The sequence below is a fragment of the Ranitomeya imitator genome, chromosome 4 (assembly GCF_032444005.1).
Source record: "Ranitomeya imitator isolate aRanImi1 chromosome 4, aRanImi1.pri, whole genome shotgun sequence".
Classification (NCBI taxonomy): domain Eukaryota; kingdom Metazoa; phylum Chordata; class Amphibia; order Anura; family Dendrobatidae; genus Ranitomeya; species Ranitomeya imitator.
In genome coordinates, this window is record NC_091285.1 from 611,052,359 (window position 1) to 611,066,547 (window position 14,189).

The following is a 14,189-nucleotide window of genomic DNA, read 5'->3' on the forward strand; positions in this document are numbered from 1 at the left end:
TATACAGGACAGGAGGAGTGGTACTGTGCAGTGTATATATACAGGACAGGAGGAGTGGTACTGTGCAGTGTATATATACAGGACAGGAGGAGTGGTACTGTGCAGTGTATATATACAGGACAGGAGGAGTGGTACTGTGCAGTGTATATATACAGGGCAGGAGGAGTGGTATTGTGCAGTGTATATATACAGGACAGGAGGAGTGGTACTGTGCAGTGTATATATACAGGAGGAGTGGTACTGTGCAGTGTATATATACAGGAGGAGTGGTACTGTGCAGTGTATATATACAGGAGGAGTGGTACTGTGCAGTGTATATATACAGGACAGGAGGAGTGGTACTGTGCAGTGTATATATACAGGAGGAGTGGTACTGTGCAGTGTATATATACAGGACAGGAGGAGTGGTACTGTGCAGTGTATATATACAGGACAGGAGGAGTGGTAGTGTGCAGTGTATATATACAGGACAGGAGAAGTGGTATTGTGCAGTGTATATATACAGGACAGGAGGAGTGGTACTGTGCAGTGTATATATACAGGACAGGAGGAGTGGTACTGTGCAGTGTATATATACAGGACAGGAGGAGTGGTACTGTGCAGTGTATATATACAGGACAGGAGGAGTGGTACTGTGCAGTGTATATATACAGGGCAGGAGGAGTGGTACTGTGCAGTGTATATATACAGGACAGGAGGAGTGGTACTGTGCAGTGTATATATACAGGACAGGAGGAGTGGTACTGTGCAGTGTATATATACAGGAGGAGTGGTACTGTGCAGTGTATATATACAGTACAGGAGGAGTGGTACTGTGCATTGTATATATACAGGACAGGAGGAGTGGTACTGTGCACTGTATATATACAGGACAGGAGGAGTGGTACTGTGCATTGTATATATACAGGACAGGAGGAGTGGTACTGTGCAGTGTATATATACAGGACAGGAGGAGTGGTACTGTGCAGTGTATATATACAGGAGGAGTGGTACTGTGCAGTGTATATATACAGGACAGGAGTGGTACTGTGCAGTGTATATATACAGGACAGGAGGAGTGGTACTGTGCAGTGTATATATACAGGACAGGAGGAGTGGTACTGTGCAGTGTATATATACAGGAGGAGTGGTACTGTGCAGTGTATATATACAGGACAGGAGTGGTACTGTGCAGTGTATATATACAGGACAGGAGGAGTGGTACTGTGCAGTGTATATATACAGGACAGGAGGAGTGATACTGTGCAGTGTATACATACAGGACAGGAGGAGTGGTACTGTGCAGTGTATATATACAGGACAGGAAGAGTGGTACTGTGCAGTGTATATATACAGGGCAGGAGGAGTGGTACTGTGCATTGTATATATACAGGACAGGAGGAGTGGTACTGTGCACTGTATATATACAGGACAGGAGGAGTGGTACTGTGCATTGTATATATACAGGACAGGAGGAGTGGTACTGTGCAGTGTATATATACAGGACAGGAGGAGTGGTACTGTGCAGTGTATATATACAGGACAGGAGGAGTGGTACTGTGCAGTGTATATATATAGGGCAGGAGGAGTGGTACTGTGCAGTGTATACATACAGGGCAGGAGGAGTGGTACTTTGCAGTGTATATATACAGGGCAGGAGGAGTGGTACTGTGCAGTGTATATATACAGGACAGGAGGAGTGGTACTGTGCAGTGTATATATACAGGACAGGAGAAGTGGTACTGTGCAGTGTATATATACAGGACAGGAGGAGTGGTACTGTGCAGTGTATATATACAGGGCAGGAGGAGTGGTATTGTGCAGTGTATATATACAGGGCAGGAGGAGTGGTACTATGCAGTGTATATATACAGGGCAGGAGGAGTGGTACTGTGCATTGTATATATACAGGACAGGAGGAGTGGTACTGTGCAGTGTATATATACAGGACAGGAGGAGTGGTACTGTGCAGTGTATATATACAGGGCAGGAGGAGTGGTACTGTGCATTGTATATATACAGGGCAGGAGGAGTGGTACTGTGCATTGTATATATACAGGACAGGAGGAGTGGTACTGTGCAGTGTATATATACAAGACAGGAGGAGTGGTAATGTGCAGTGTATATATACAGGACAGGAGGAATGGTACTGTGCAGTGTATATATACAGGGCAGGAGGAGTGGTACTGTGCAGTGTATATATACAGGGCAGGAGGAGTGGTACTGTGCATTGTATATATACAGGACAGGAGGAGTGGTACTGTGCAGTGTATATATACAGGACAGGAGGAGTGGTACTGTGCAGTGTATATATACAGGACAGGAGGAGTGGTACTGCGCAGTGTATATATACAGGGCAGGAGGAGTGGTACTGCGCAGTGTATATATACAGGACAGGAGGAGTGGTACTGTGCAGTGTATATATACAGGAGGAGTGGTACTGTGCATTGTATATATACAGGGCAGGAGGAGTGGTACTGTGCATTGTATATATACAGGGCAGGAGGAGTGGTACTGTGCAGTGTATATATACAGGACAGGAGGAGTGGTACTGTGCAGTGTATATATACAGGACAGGAGGAGTGGTACTGTGCAGTGTATATATACAGGGCAGGAGGAGTGGTACTGTGCAGTGTATATATACAGGACAGGAGGAGTGGTACTGTGCAGTGTATATATACAGGACAGGAGGAGTGGTACTGTGCAGTGTATATATACAGGGCAGGAGGAGTGGTACTGTGCAGTGTATATATACAGGACAGGAGGAGTGGTACTGGGCATTGTATATATACAGGTGTCGGGATCACACTCAGTCGGAGCAGCCTTTGGAAGTGGAGAATCACCAGAAATAATACACAAGACACGTCTTGTATAGTGTATCACTGGGAAGTCTCTGAAGCACGCCTGCCTTCAGGGTGCTATCCCTTCTTTATATAGTTGTTTCAGTAGGTTTAGTGGTTATACAAGTTTTGCATGTTTAAACAAAGAGACAAAACAGGAAAGAAAGAAAAGAAAAGAAAACAGTTTCGTGGGCGGCAGTTTCACAACAAACAGTACAAAGGCAATTCCACAGACAAGAAAAGCAGGATTTCATACTATAGCTAAAATGTCCTTGAATGGACAGGTCAATGTTTATCACAAATTCTTTTTTTTTTTTTTTTGTTCATTGAGGTAATCATTTTTGTTCTGCTCTTCACAATCCCCCCTTTGACATATTCCATTCAAAACCTTGTCGATCATTTTAGTCATTCTTTTTGTGATATTACAAAAAAAACAACTTTATATTCTCGCATCCATTACACAAAATTTATTTGTGCATACCGAGATACCCTTGAGTACAACCTTGAATAATACATATATAATTACAATAACCATAACTGTATGTATTAGGCTTTGCATAATCCCGGTAACCCACCCACCGATCCCTCTGAACCAATTGGCCGGGTTAAGAAAAGAAAAGGTATCTGACCACCAGCTATCCTTATTTTGGTCATTGTCTTTGTCATACTGATCCCTGAGTCGTTGTACGTCTTTTAATTTAAATCTCATACTCATAGTACTATTCGGGTCTATATAATGACAGCAGGTGGGTCCGATGATTTGACACATACCCCCTTGTGAGGCAGTTAGGTAATCCAATACCAGGGTATGTTGGTTAGTGACTATTATAAGCTGATTCTGTACAGCTATACTAGTATTTAATATGTCCAATATATCCCAAATCTGATCATCTAGATAATCCGTGGCTCTAACTAATTTATCCCACATTTGGTATGGCGATTGTAGTATTCCATAGTCTGGTATTGCCAGGTTGGTTGTTGGCCAGGTTGTCTGAACAATTAGGCCAAGCGAATATTTCTTCAGCTGACACGGGAACTGCTAGAAAAGGTATACTTGTGGCTGATACTGGTGAATGGGTACAGATCCAACAATCTGCCAGGGGTTGCGTATTATTTAACAAGTCATGCACTAATTTTCTATGATGTTGTACGAATCTATTGTTCAAAGGGGCTAGAGAATTCAGTCTTTCCCATGCCTCCGTTGAGGTTAACATTATTAACATCAATATCATGAGTCTTATACTGCTTTTTTGCAATGGCTTGCATGTATCCATGATGCCTTTCCTTCAAGCTTGACTGCTGTTGGAGTTGTTAACAGGACTTGGAAAGGTCCGTCAAATCTCGGTTCCAGAGTCTTTCTGGTGTGTCTTTTCACGTAGACTTGATCACCAGGTTCCAACTTGTGGCCTCCTTCGAGATTTTCTGGATCTGGAAGGGAAGCAAAAACTTGCGAATGCACTTTAGTTAAACGTTTTTGTAATTCTTGTACATAAGCAGTTAAAGTCTCAGTATTCAACATCAGTTGTTGTGGAAAATAACAACCCAAATTTGCTGCTCTACCAAAAATAATCTCATGTGGTGACAGCTTAGCCTTCCCCCTTGGGGTGTTTTGGATGGAATACAGGGCAAGTGGTAGACACTCGGTCCAAGGCTTTCCTGTTTCTGCCATGGCCTTCTGGATTTTTAATTTTATTGTCCCATTTAATCTTTCCACTTTACCTGAACTCTGTGGATGATATGGAGTGTGAAACTGGTTTTCTACTCCCAACATTTTCATAACATTCTGGAATATTTCCCCAGTAAAATGGGTACCTCTATCTGACTCGATCACCTCAGGCATGCCGTAACGGGGTATCAGTTCATGTGCTATTTTAATGGCAGTAGTTTTTGCTGAGGCTTTACGAACTGGATAAGCCTCTGGCCACCCTGAGAACATGTCCACACACACAAGCACATATTCGTATCCATTGTACCTAGGAAGTTGGATGTAGTCGATCTGGAGTCTTTGAAAGGGATACAGTGGTCTTACATGATGCTTGGTTGGGGTTTTAATGGCCTGACCTGGATTGTGTGCCAGGCATATAGCGCATGCAGCACACATGTTCCGAGCAAAATTACCAAAACCTGGAGCCAACCACCTTTCTTTTACCTTGAGCGTCATACCATTTGCCGACACATGCGTGGGTAGGTGGAGGTCACTTGCCACTGCGGGGTACCAGGCTCTGGGTAAACACAACAAAGTTCCTTTTTTCCATAATCCTTGCTGATCTTCTGCCCCTTTTTTCTGCCACTGCCCTCGTTCTTCGTCGTCTACCTGTTTCTGAGCTTCCTTCAATCTTTCCTCATCATCTTCAGAGCTATCTAGTGTGTGGGCATGATGTAAGGGTTTACGTGCTGCCTGTTTTGCTGCCTTATCGGCTTTATCGTTACCCCTGGCTTCCTCGGTGTCGAGTCTCACATGTGCAGCTACCTTTATCACCGCTATTTCTTTAGTTTCTTGTGCTGCCTCCAGAATCTGTCTAATGAGGGAGGCATGTTTAACAGGTTGGCCTGAAGCAGTCATATAACCTCTGGCTCTCCATATTACGCCAAAATCGAAAATAATGCCATGTGCATATCTAGAATCAGTGTATATGTTTGCTGTCTGATCTTTGGCTATTTTTAGAGCTTCAACTAATGCCGTAAGTTCTGCTTCTTGTGCAGACTGATTAGCAGGGAGAGGTTCTGCTTTCAGCACTTCATGCTGAGTTACTACCGCATAACCTGTATGAAATTGTCCATTCATATCTGCATATCTACTGCCATCTATGAAAAGTTCAAATGTAGCATTACAGAGTGGATTGTCACGTACATTACATAAGCCCTGAGTCTCTTGTTCCATTAATTGTACACAATCATGCATTGACTTTGATGGGTTAAAGGAGTTGGAGAGTGCAGTTTCCTCAGGTATGGTACCCCCCTCAGACTCTAAAGGGAGCAAAGACGCGAGATTAAGAGTCTGAATCCTGGCAAAGGAAATGTTGGGCGGCAGTAGTAGGGAACATTGGAGACGGAGGTGTCTGGCCATTGAAATATGTTTAGGTTGGACCTGGTTAAGAATGCCATGTACATCATGAGTGGTCTGAACTAGAAGTGGGTGATCAAGAACAATCTCAGAAGCTTTATCTAATAACAGTGAAATTGCGGCTACTACTCTTACACAAGAAGGTGCGGCTCTAGCTACAGGGTCCAGATGAGCTGATATGTATGCCACAGGTCTCTGTTTGTTTCCATGTTTTTGTGTGAGCACCCCTGTAGCATGTGAGGATATCTCAGCTGCCATCAATTGAAAAGGTTTAGTGTAGTCTGGGAGTCCCAAAGCCGGAGCTGATACCAGTGCTGTTTTCAAAGAGGAAAATGACTGTTTAGCCTCTTCACTGAGTGAATATGGTGTGTTGGCAATACAGTCATATAAAGGCTGCATGAGTTGACTTGCATGTATGATCCACTGTCTACAGTGTGAAACAATACCTAGGAAAGCACGCAGCTGTTTGTGATTCCTGGGTTCAAGCATGTTACGTATGGCTTCCGTACGTTGAGGTGTGAGGTGTCTGATGCCCTGTGATATGCAGTGACCTAAAAACACGACTGTTTGTTGACAAGCCTGGAGTTTCTGTCTATTTACTTTACAGCCTTCTTGCGCTAGGAAAATTAAGAAATTAACAGTTGAGGTAACTGCCGTCTGCTCATCAGGGCAACAAATAAGTAAGTCATCTACATACTGTAGAATGACTACTCCTGGTTCTGGGATGAAATTTTTTAGCACGGTCTGCATTGCTTCAGAGTACAAAGTTGGTGAGTGTACCATACCTTGTGGCAATCTTGTCCATGCTAATTGTTTACCCTTGAATGTAAAGGCAAACAAATGCCAACAGTTCTTATGTAGTGGCACAGAAAAAAATGCGTTTGATAAGTCAATTACCGTAAAATATGCAGCAGTGCTGGGAATTTGAGACAGTAAGGTATGAGGATTCGGTACCACAGGGGTGACCGGTGCCAAAACCTTATTGATTTCCCGTAAGTCGTGCACCATGCGATATTTCACCATAGTTTCTTTGGAGGACACTTTCTTTTTAACAGGATATAAGGGTGTATTGGCGGGTGACCTGATTTCGACCAAAACACCTTGTAACACATAATCCTGAATACTGTTAGAAATCGCCTGTTCTTGCTGGGCGCTGATGGGGTATTGCCTAAGCTGAGGTAATATGGTTCCCGGGGCAGTTTCTAACAGTATAGGAGCTACTGATAAAAATCCTACATCAGTGTCTCCTTTTGCCCATAGGCTGTCAGGAACCCGAGACAAGTCAATTTTTGCTTGTTGAGTGTAAATTTCGGGAAAATCCTCCATTGCCTGTATTCTAACATATGGTTCCAGAGTTTCTGCATCTTCAGGGATGGTCCGCATAACTGTGCCATCTTCTCTAAAATGGATGTTTGCATGCATTTTACTTAAGACATCAGTACCCAACAAGCAGGTAGGTGCACCTTTAGCAAATAAAAATTTGGATACAAAAGTTTTAGGGCCAAAGCTCACATTTAAAGGTTTTGTAAAGGGCAACGCCTGAATTTTACCATCATACCCTTCTGCATATGTAACCTTTGAGGATATATTGTCAGGATATGGTAAAAAGTCCTGATTTAAAATGGAGGATGTTGCTCCCGTATCTATCAGAAAAGGTACATTTTTACCCTCAACTTCAACTTGTATTATTGGTCTTCTAGAAGGAAGAGAGACCTGCATAACTTTCAGTCATTCTGAGCTGTCTGTTTGATCAGGCACTGGGTTATTTATCCTATTTTTGGGTACAAAGGTTCCTGAATCTATATCTGCTTTTCTCTTCCTACATTCCCTTTGGAAATGTCCTGGCTTCTTACAGTAATGACAAGTAAACTTTTGATTAGCAGAGCCAGTATTAGCCTGTGCAATTCTTACTGGCTTAGAATTTTCTCTTAAGTCCATTTCTATCCCTACAGCTTTCTGTCTAGATAGGTGTGGGTCTTCCAAGGTTCTCCAATCAGGGGTTGCGGCCTTAAGCTTTTCCTTCACTTTTGGAGACAATCCATCTATAAAGGTTTTTGTAACTAACCTCATCATTCCTGGAGCGGTTAGATCCATGCCTTCATCTCTGAAATTATTTTCTACACTTAGATAATATTCGTCTACTGATTGTCCAGATTTCTGAGCCACCACTCCCGTTGTTCCTCTCTGCCTCTGTCTCTCCCTCATGAAAACCATTAAGTGATCTACAAATTGTGTACCTGATTCTATCGTTTGTAAGGCACCATCTCCTGCTTGGGGCCTATGTACCTGTAGATTTGCTAATAGCTCCTGGAAGAGTCCAGGAGTCATTTTCATTCTACATAATTCTTCTCCATCTGCCCAAACTCCAGCGTGAGTCTGCATAATTTGCTGTATATATTGTGCAAATCTAACTGGACACTGGGTGGGATCTGGTGCGTTATGCAAGAGAGACATGCCTTCAGCGGGGGACCAAGGGAAATATTGTCGAGTTTGGTGATATCTAGTTCCCATTACTCCGTCAGCACCAGGTTCCCTAAAGGGTCTTGGTACTACCCTAACAGGGGCAAGTACAGCGCCATGTCTAGGTGTACCACAGGCTAGGCAATCATTTCTCCAGTCTGGATTTTGTTGTCCACAGTGCGGACATACCCATCCTCCTGGTCCGGCTAAACTTTGAGGTGGTGTTTGGAGAAAAGATGGGGCATGTGGGTTAAGGTATGGGGGTGGGGTATTTTTAGATTCCACATTTTGTTTTTCTCCACAGCCTGTGGGTCTAATACACCACTTTTTACTCTGTTGATTATATGTCCATCCCTTATTTTCTGCTACCCTAGAGACATCAATCAATGCTTGGATCTGATCTATCCATTTCTTGTCTCTGATTATGCCTTTTTTCCTTTCCTGAATTCCTTCCCATAGTTTTCTACTAAAAGCTTCTGCCCTAGTAACTCCAAACTTACTAAAAATCTTTTTCAGCCCCTTAGTGGCATCTTCATCACTTCTCTCCTTTATGATAGTATAGATATCTAATTCTTCTGGATCCGACTTTGTTTGCTTATTCCCCATTTTCTTATCCTGAGCTTTCTTGCCCTAGGTGGCGTTTGGGTATGAGAATACCTCGTTACCTTCTTCCTAAGGAGCTAGGATGTCTTTTTCTTGCCCTAGGTGGCGTTTGGGTATGAGAATACCTCGTTACCTTCTTCCTAAGGAGCTAGGATGTTTAAACTGTGTTGATGTAAGAAAATCCTGATTCCTACACCTATAGCAAACAACACAAATGCAACCAGACAGAAAAAGAAAAAAGAACATACAACGTATCTTGTCCCAGGCTAATTTATCTGTCCTGGGCTTATACTATCACATACAACGTATTCTTGTCCCAGGCTAATTTATCTGTCCTGGGCTCATACTATCATACACTTATCCGTCACCAGGTTTTTGTCAAAGACAGGATCAGAGATTGAACATAGGCGCGGAGGTCTCCCCGAAAGGACGCAACCACGTTGCCCAGTGGGACAGTCACTTCTTCTGTTTCAACCCCCTGGGCGGCTTATAGGGCTATTCCCAACTTCCACACACCTTCTATTCACATTCACTCTCATTCAATGCTGTACTCCGTGAGGTGATCAATTCCTAAATAGTTCAAGAACCCGAGCTATAGGTATCCTCCTCTACTAGAACTACCCGCTAAAGAACACGACACAGAAAATCTTACGGACAGTGCAGGGCAGATATAAGAGATCTAACAGTGTCTCTTACCTGGCCAGGTTTTTGTTCATCTGCCGTCCATTATCCCAGATTCTCTTTTCGTTCGTATTCTGCCGGTGTTCTTGAAGGAATACACAGACCTCGGGTCCCTGTTCAGGCGCCAGGAAATGTCGGGATCACACTCAGTCGGAGCAGCCTTTGGAAGTGGAGAATCACCAGAAATAATACACAAGACACGTCTTGTATAGTGTATCACTGGGAAGTCTCTGAAGCACGCCTGCCTTCAATGTGCTATCCCTTCTTTATATAGTTGTTTCAGTAGGTTTAGTGGTTATACAAGTTTTGCATGTTTAACCCCTTTACCCCCAAGGGTGGTTTGCACGTTAATGACCAGGCCAATTTTTACAATTCTGACCACTGTCCCTTTATGAGGTTATAACTCCGAAACGCTTCAACGGATCCTGGTGATTCTGACATTGTTTTCTCGTGACATATTGTACTTCATGATAGTGGTAAAATTTCTTTGATAGTACCTGCGTTTATTTGTGAAAAAAACGGAAATTTGGCGAAAATTTTGAAAATTTCGCAATTTTCAAACTTTGAATTTTTATGCAATTAAATCACAGAGATATGTCACACAAAATACTTAATAAGTAACATTTTCCACATGTCTCCTTTACATCAGCATAATTTTGGAACCAATTTTTTTTTTTGTTAGGGAGTTATAAGGGTTAAAAGTTGACCAGCAATTTCTCATTTTTACAACACCATTTTTTTTTAGGGACCACGTCTCATTTGAAGTCATTTTGAGGGGTCTATATGATAGAAAATGCCCAAGTGTGACACCATTCTAAAAACTGCACCCCTCAAGGTGCTCAAAACCACATTCAAGAAGTTTATTAACCCTTCAGGTGTTTAATAGGAATTTTTGGAATGTTTAAATAAAAATGAACATTTAACTTTTTTACACAAAAAATTTACTTCAGCTCCAATTTGTTTTATTTTACCAAGGGTAACAGGAGAAATTGGACCCAAAAAGTTGTTGTCCAATTTGTCCTGAGTACGCTGATACCCCATATGTGGCAGTAAACCACTGTTTGGGCGCATGGGAGAGCTCGGAAGGGAAGGAGCGCTATTTGACTTTTCAATGCAAAATTGACAGGAATTGAGATGGGACGCCATGTTGCGTTTGGAGAGCCACTGATGTGCCTAAACATTGAAACCCCCCACAAGTGACACCATTTTGGAAAGTAGACCCCCTAAGGAACTTATCTAGAGGTGTGGTGAGCACTTTGACCCACCAAGTGCATCACAGAAGTTTATAATGCAGAACCGTAAAAATAAAAAATCATATTTTTTCACAAAAATAATATTTTTGCCCCCAATTTTTTATTTTTCCAAGGGTAAGAGAAGAAATTGGACCTCAAAAGTTGTTGTCCAATTTGTCCCGAGTACGCTGATACCCCATATGTGGCAGTAAACCACTGTTTGGGCGCATGGGAGAGCTCGGAAGGGAAGGAGCGCCGTTTGACTTTTCAATGCAAAATTGACAGGAATTGAGATGGGACGCCATGTTAAGTTTGGAGAGCCACTGATGTGCCTAAACATTGAAACCCCCCACAAGTGACACCATTTTGGAAAGTAGACCCCCTAAGGAACTTATCTGGATGTGTGGTGAGCACTTTGACCCACCAAGGGCTTCACAGAAGTTTATAATGCAGAGCCATAAAAATAAAACAAAATTTTTTTCCCACAAAAATTATTTTTTAGCCCCCAGTTTTGTATTTTCCCTAGGGTAACAGGAGAAATTGGACCCCAAAAGTTGTTGTCCAATTTGTCCTGAGTACGCTGATACCCCATATGTGGGGGGGAACCACCGTTTGGGCGCATGGGAGGGTTCGGAAGGGAAGGAGCGCCATTTGGAATGCAGACTTAGATGGAATGGTCTGCAGGCGTCACATTGCGTTTGCAGAGCCCCTAATGTACCTAAACAGTAGAAACCCCCCACAAGTGACACCATTTTGGAAAGTAGACCCCCTAAGGAACTCATCTTGATGTGTTGTGAGAGCTTTGAACCCCCAAGTATTTCACTACAGTTTATAACGCAGAGCCATGCAAATAAAAAATATTTTTGTTTTCCCACAAAAATTATATTTTAGCCCCCAGTTTTGTATTTTTCCAAGGTTAGCAGGAGAAATTGGACCCTAAATGTTGTTGTCCAATTTGTCCTGAGTACGCTGATACCCGATATGTGGGGGGGAACCACCGTTTGGGCGCATGGGAGGGCTCGGAAGGGAAGGAGCATCATTTGGAATGCAGACTTAGATGGAATGGTCTGCAGGCGTCACATTGCGTTTGCAGAGCCCCTAATGTACCTAAACAGTAGAAACCCCCCACAAGTGACACCATTTTGGAAAGTAGACCCCCTAAGGAACTCATCTTGATGTGTTGTGAGAGCTTTGAACCCCCAAGTATTTCACTACAGTTTATAACGCAGAGCCATGCAAATAAAAAATATTTTTTTTTCCACAAAAATTATATTTTAGCCCCCAGTTTTGTATTTTTCCAAGGTTAGCAGGAGAAATTGGACCCTAAATGTTGTTGTCCAATTTGTCCTGAGTACGCTGATACCCGATATGTGGGGGGGAACCACCGTTTGGGCGCATGGGAGGGCTCGGAAGGGAAGGAGCATCATTTGGAATGCAGACTTAGATGGATTGGTCTGCAGGCGTCACATTGCGTTTGCAGAGCCCCTAATGTACCTAAACAGTAGAAACCCCCCACAAGTGACCCCATATTGGAAACTAGACCCCTCAATGAACTTATCTAGATGTGTTGTGAGAACTTTGAACCCCCAAGTGTTTCACTACAGTTTATAACGCAGAGCCGTGAAAATAAAAAATCTTTTTGTTTTCCCACAAAAATTATTTTTTAGCCCCCAGTTTTGTATTTTCCCAAGGGTAACAGGAGAAATTGGTCCACAAAAGTTGTTGTCCAATTTGTCCTGAGTACGCTGATACCCCATATGTTGGGGTAAACCCCTGTTTGGGCACACAGGAGAGCTCGGAAGGGAAGGAGCACTGTTTTACTTTTTCAACGCAGAATTGGCTGGAATTGAGATCGGACGCCATGTCGTGTTTGGAGAGCCCCTGATGTGCCGAAACAGTGGAAACCCCCCAATTATAACTGAAACCCTAATCTAAACACACCCCTAACCCTAATTCCAACGGTAACCCTAACCACACTTCTAACTCTGACACACCACTAACCCTAATCCCAACCCTATTCCCAACTGTAAATGTAATCTAAACCCTAACCCTAACTTTAGCCCCAACCCTAACTGTAGCCCCAACCCTAACCCTAACCCTAGCCCTAGCCCTAACCCTAGCCCTAACCCTAACCCTAACCCTAGCCCTAACCCTAGCCCTAACCCTAGCCCTAGCCCTAACCCTAGCCCTAACCCTAGCCCTAACCCTAGCCCTAACCCTAACCCTAGCCCTAACCCTAACCCTAACCCTAATCCTAGCCCTAACCCTAGCCCTAATGGGAAAATGGAAATAAATACATTTTTTTTTATTTTTCCCTAACTAAGGGGGTGATGAAGGGGGGTTTGATTTACTTTTATAGCGGGTTTTTTAGCGGATTTTTATGATTGGCAGCCGTCACACACTGAAAGACCCTTTTTATTGCAAAAAATATTTTTTGCAATACCACATTTTGAGAGCTATAATTTTTCCATATTTTGGTCCACAGAGTCATGTGAGGTCTTGTTTTTTGCGGGACGAGTTGACGTTTTTATTGAAAACATTTTTGGGCACGTGACATTTTTTTATCGCTTTTTATTCCGATTTTTGTGAGGAAGAATGACCAAAAGCCAGCTATTCATGAATTTCTATTGGGGGAGGCGTTTATACCGTTCCGCGTTTGGTAAAATTGATAAATCAGTTTTATTCTTCGGGTCAGTATGATTACAGCGATACCTCATTTATATCATTTTTTTATGGTTTGGTGCTTTTATACGATAAAAACTATTTTACAGAAAAAATAATTATTTTTGCATCGCTTTATTCTCAGGACTATAACTTTTTTATTTTTTTGCTGATGATGCTGTATGGCGGCTCTTTTTTTGCGGGACAATATGACGCTTTCAGCGGTACCATGGTTATTTATATCTGTCCTTTTGATCGCGTGCTATTCCACTTTTTGTTCGGCGGTATGATAATAAAGCGTTGTTTTTTGCCTCGTTTTTTTTTTTTTTTTCTTACGGTGTTTACTGAAGGGGTTAACTAGTGGGACAGTTTTATAGGTCGGGTCGTTACGGACGCGGCGATACTAAATATGTGTACTTTTATTGTTTTGTTTTTTTTATTTAGATGAAGAAATGTATTTATGGGAATAATATATATTTTTTTTTTTTCATTATTTTGGAATATTTTTTTTTATTTTTTTTACACATTTGGAAATTTTTTTTTTTACTTTTTTACTTTGTCCCAGGGGGGGACATCACAGATCAGTGATCTGACAGTTTGCACAGCACTCTGTCAGATCACTGATCTGATAGGAGTGCAGGCTGCTTCACAGTGCCTGCTCTGAGCAGG

The 14,189-nt window shown here is 42.5% G+C and overlaps 1 long non-coding RNA gene across 1 annotated transcript in view; it reads right to left on the reverse strand.

The window, feature by feature from the left end:
• Window positions 1-4,082: 4,082 nt before the first annotated feature.
• The window catches only part of LOC138674295 (uncharacterized), a 151,040-nt gene continuing 140,933 nt past the window's right edge, over window positions 4,083-14,189 (reverse strand). The window contains exon 5 of the long non-coding RNA XR_011320585.1: window positions 4,083-4,247. This is a non-coding gene — a long non-coding RNA (uncharacterized lncRNA). The remainder of the gene's footprint in view (window positions 4,248-14,189) is intronic.